The sequence below is a fragment of the Trichechus manatus genome, unplaced genomic scaffold, assembly GCF_000243295.1.
Source record: "Trichechus manatus latirostris isolate Lorelei unplaced genomic scaffold, TriManLat1.0 scaffold00039, whole genome shotgun sequence".
Classification (NCBI taxonomy): domain Eukaryota; kingdom Metazoa; phylum Chordata; class Mammalia; order Sirenia; family Trichechidae; genus Trichechus; species Trichechus manatus.
Window position 1 is genome coordinate 10448005 of NW_004443975.1, and position 5822 is coordinate 10453826.

The window sequence follows — 5822 nt, forward strand, 5'->3', positions numbered from 1 at the left end:
AAGTCTCTGGTTTATGTGACCCTTTCTGTCTCTTGGGCTACTACTTTCCTTGTGTCTTTGGTGTTCTTCATTCTCCTTTACTCCAGGTGGTTGGGACCATTTGATGCATCTTAGATGGCTGCTTGCAAGCTTTTAAGACCCCAGATGCCATTCACCAAAGTAGAATGCAGAACATTTTCTTAATAAGCTTTGTTACCCAGTTGACCTAGATGTCCCCTGAAAGCATGGTCCCCAGACCTCTACCCCTCCTACTCTGTCCTTCAAAGTGTTTGTTTGTATTCAGGAAACTTCTTAGCTTTGGTTTAGTCCAGTTGTGCTGACTTCCCCTATAGTGTGTGCTGTCCTTCCCTTCACCTAAGATAGTTCTTATCTACTATCTAGTTAGTAAATAACCCTCCCCCTCCCTCCCCACCCTGGTAACCATCAAAGAATGTTTTCTTGTGTGTTTAAACCTTTTCTTGAGTTCTTATAATAGTGGTCTTACACAGTTTTTGTCCTCCTCTGACTGAGTAAATTCACTCAACATAATGACCTCCAGCTTCCTCCTTGTTATGTTTCTTGGCTTCATCGTTGTTCTTTATCATTGCATAGTATTCCGTTGTGTGGATATACCATAATTTGTTTGTCCATTCGTCCGTTGGTGGGCATCTAGGTTGTTTCCATCTTTTTGCTCTTGTGAACAGTCCTGCAGTGAACACGGGTGTGCATATATCTATTTGTATGACGGCTCTTACTTCTCTAGGATATAGTCCAAGGAGCGGGATAGCTGGATCGTATGGTACTTCTATTTCTAGCTTTTTAAGGAAGCACCAAATTGATTTCCAAAGTGGTTGTACCATTTTACATTCCCACCAACAGTGTGTAAGTGTTCTAGTCTCTCCACAGCCTCTCCAGCATTTATTGTTTTGTGTTTTTTGGATTAATGCCGGCCTTGTTGGGATGAGATGATATCTCATTGTAGTTTTGATCTGCATTTCTCTAATGGCTAATGATCATGAGCATTTCTTCATGTGTCTGTTAGCCGCGTGAATATCTTCTTTGGTGAAGTGCCTGTTCATATCCTTTGCCCATTTTTTAATTGGGTCATGTGAATATTGACAATTTTATAAGGTTCAACCAAGAAATATATTAACCCTGATCTTTATTGTTGGAATTTTCCATCATCATGAGTAGTTCTTGGTTTAACATCCTTATACATATGTAAGATTTCTGTGAAATCTACAGAAATATAATTTGTTGAGTTAGTGGATATCTACATTTTCATGTACAAGGACAAACAGCCCTTCAACAAAGTTTATGCCTTTTCACTTTTATTGGCAAGATGTGAGAGTGCCCTTTTCCCACACAGTATTACTATTTTGCCCAATAATCAAGTTTAGAAGGACGTATTGTTTTAACTTGGATTTCTCTGCTTACTAGTGGGCTTGATTATTGCTCATATGTAAATTTTTTTGTGTTGTGTCCATTTTTATATTGGGTTGTTTCTGTTTCTTTTAATTTGAAAGATTTCTTACACATTGCTTTTGGATTTATCTTATTTAGAAGTTTAAAGCTCTTTTGCGGCTTTCACATTTGTTAATTTAACTAATGGGAATGGAACCTTTCCTTTCATGAATGAAGTTGAGAGGAAAAAAAGACCAAATGCATTCACACTCCTTAGTTAAGGGATGGATTCAGGGTTTGAATCCTAGTTTTATGGCTTAGTATCTTTATAACCCTGGGCAAGCTATTTAACCTCTAAGCCTCAATTTCTTCATCTGCAAAGTAGGAATAATAGCAATACTTGTTTCACAGATTATTACAAGAATTAAATGAGACTGGTTGTAAAGCTTCTACCATGGGCACTGAGTACTCCCTGAAGGTTAGCTGTCGGCAGCACCATTAGTTAATGGCTGTTGGAATAGAACTCTTGACTCAGTGCCCTTCGTTTCTTGGCGTTCCTAACCTTTTCTCTAGAAATCTCATCAGCATTTCATAGAAGGTATGTATTCTAATGGTGTTTGCCATTTTTATTTAAAGACAGGGTATGTGTTTCCAGCTAATCTTAAAATAATTTCTTGAATATATTTATTTAGTTGCTTTCGCTTTTCTAATTATCTAATAATAGTTTTAAAATAGTATAGGATATAATACACCATATTCAAGAGGGATTGTGAATCAGCATTGGTTTTTAGTAGAGATCAGTAATTGTGACCAGTGTTTATGACAGTGCTTGAATTTTTCTCTGTGCCTGATCATAACACAACAAAACACGACACAACACATGTGACATCAGTGTGTCTAGATTGCTGGGAGAGTTAAAGCTTACAAATTACAAGGACTGTTTGACCAGAGGAGCCCTGGTGGCACAGTGGTTAAGAGCTCAGGATGCTAACCAAAAGATCAGCAGTTTGAAACCACTAGCTGCTCCTTGGAAACTCTCTGGGGCAATTTTACTCTGTCCTCCTGTAGGGTCGCTGTGGGTTGGAATCCACTTGATGGCAATGGGTTTGGTTTTTTGGTTTATTTGACCGAAAGGCTAGTTTTAACTGTTAGATATTGCTTGGCTAAATACTAAAAAACTGGTGCTTTTTTTTTGGCAATACAGTTTTAAAAGCTACTCAGTGTTTTAAAATTAGATTATAATACATTCACTACTTGGTTAGCCATTATTAGTACTTTTTATGGCATAGCAAGACTAAATGTCTGAAGGGGCAGGTGTAACATTTCTGTTTCACATCTCTTTTAAGCCTTATTCTTACTGTCTTTCAGAAGTAATATGTTTTGCTATTTAGAAGCTTTTTAAAATTTTTATCTGGTATTTTTTGTTTGCGTGTCAAGGATTAAAAAGCAGCTTGATTGCTCTAGGTTCGTGTTTCTGGAATTGTTTTTCTCTTCTACAGATGTTCTTTCATAAGCTGCGTGAGAACTCAACATTCTAGGCTGGCATTATCCATATTGTATGTAAAATGTTTAACCCTTCACAGCCCCTACTTTAATGTCTAATTAATGTTGACTAAAGTATGATTGAAAACAGCATGTTTTCTCTTTTGGGGCTTACTAAACAATCTAAATTATGCTTATTTTCAAATTCATTTCCTCCCCCTTTAAAAAAAAATATATTTTTATCTGTTGTATTTAGCTGAGTAAAAGAGAAGGGTTTATACTGTTTGGTCTTTCATACTGTTATTAATATTTTCCAGTGTTTTATGTTAACACTTGGACAATTTTTAAACATGTTACTAATTCTTCATGGATAAGTCACCGATACGTAGTTCTCTGTTGTTTAAGAGCTGTCTAACACATAGTTTCCTGCTTACTTATACATCCCCTGTTACATGAAAACCTTAGCTCTGTTTGACCATTCTCTCCCAACAAGTCATTGACATTATCCAAAGTTAAAATAAATAGTACTAACTTCACTGGCCAAAAGTTGGGAAACAGTGTAACTTAATTGTCCCTGGAATACCCACTAAGAGTTTAGTTTTTTAAAAATGACAGGGAATTCCAATTTTTATGTATACCACTAAAAATAGTTAAGTTTCTGAGTCTATTTAGTCACATGACAAGTGATACCATTTTACTCATAACCTGTACTGTTACTAAAGATTTTTTGCATACATGCACGTTTTTGCTTATTAGAAGTTTTTAGCAGAAATTATAGTACTCACGAAAAGTTTTACAATGTATTGTAGTTGAATAAATATGATTTAGAATAAGAGTGACACCTCAAAAGTATGATAGGTGAAAGACTATTGGATAATATTTTCATTTATCTTATATGACACATTTTTTATTTGACCATAATCTTTTTTCTTTATGATCCTAAGTGATCAGCAATTTTTATTTTGACCATTTAAGCCCATAGCTATATGTTGCTTAAATTTGTGAAATTTTATATAAAATGATTTCAGTTTTACACTTTTGTAAATGTTCTACTTTTTAAAATTTTACATTTGGTAAATAATAATGTCTTTTTTTTTTACTAATGTCTTAATATACTTTTTCCACAGTCCTTCTGACTGATACTCCTTAACTGTTGTCTTTGAAAATAAACATGACCCATAGCACTTAGGTAGCCAAAATATGCCCGAAATGAATGCCTCTCTGTACATTTTGAGGCTACAGTAGAATGAACATAGAAATTCCTTCCCTTTTTGAAAGTGAAGCGTGATATTAGCATTAAATTTAAATATTAAGAGCAACCAGTAAGATTATATTTGAAGGTATACTTTTTCCAGTTTTCTCTGACTAATTTAGAGTATTAATATACAATTAAAAATAATTTTATAGTAGCCGCAAATGACCAGATTTCAAATTACTTATTTCAAAGATTATTCTTTTAATAATTCAATATCTTTTAAGTATATACCTTAAACTCTAGCAAAGAGCTATACGTATATTAAAAAAATAAAAAACAACACTTTTGGTTCCTAATAGAGCTCAAGAAGTTCCACATGTAATTTAAAGATACTATTTTTATTCAGGGAACTAATTACGAAAATAACTTTTAATTTGGAGGCCTTTTTTTTTTGGATGGTCAAGAGCTCTATTGATTAAACAACTTGTTATTTCACCATTGATTTATGGTGCGCTTCTGCCCTTTATTAAGTTATCATTTAGTTTCCTGTGTCATAGATTAAGTTCTAATATTTAAGTTCTAATATTTAGTTCTACTTGGTTGTTTTTCTGTTCTTATGCTAATACTTCACTGAATGTATGATGGCCAGATCTAATTCTCTTGTTGTTTTCATCAGCATATAATCTCTTTATATATCTTTAAGTTGCTTTTAGTTTACTTGTTTTTTTTTTGAAAAAACTCCAACTTTCAGGAAAATTGCAAGACTATCTCAAAGAAAGCCAATGTATTCTTCACATAGAATCACTAGTTATAAATGTATTTTCATATTTGTTTTCTCATTTTTCTATGCTATGAGTCAAAATAGACTTGATGGCATTGGGGTTATATGTGGATATTTAGTGTACCATTTGAATTACACACAACACTTTAAATATAAACAACATGGACGCTCTCCTACATAATCATAATACAGTTATCTACTCTGGAAATTTAACAATGATACCATGTTATTATGTAATATACTGTCTATATCCAGATTTTCTATAATTTCCCATTAATGTTCTTCACTGCTGTTCTCTTTCCTCAACTCCCTCATTCAGGATCTTAGTTGCATTTAATCGTCATGCTCTTTAGTCTCCTTTGATCTATATTCTAGAACAGTTAGTTCTTCAGTCTTTTTTCCTTTCTCATCATTGCCATTTTTGAGGAGTCCAGGCCAGTTGCTTTGCAGAATGTCCACTATTTCAGATATGTTTGATGGTTTCTGCATGAGTAGATTCAGGCTAAATGTTTCAGGCAGGAATATTACATAGTGATGTTGTTTTCTTTTCAGTCTGTCAGCTGGAGGCCCATGATGGCAGTTTTTCCCGATATTGGGATGTTTGATCATTCCGTTAAGATTCTGTCCATCATATCTCTCCATTGTAGAGGTATCTTTATCTAGGATTTTTAGTTCTTTTTAGTATGATTATTCATCCTCTTTTCCTTTTTTCTGTCTTCCTCCCTTCCTCCCTTCTTCCTTTCCCTCCCCTCTGTCTCTTCTCCCCAGCCCCCATCACTTTCTCGTTCCTGCTTGCTTGTGTGGGTTTTCTCTTTTAGAAGACACCAGGATATTATATAATTGACTTTATATTCTCTTTCAAAATGATTAAAGTAGTAATTAAAAAACAAAGTTTTGATACTGACGTATAAAAATATAAGAACGCTTCTGTAAATGGAACAACTTAATTTAACTTTACCACATCTATGAGGCATTAGTGTA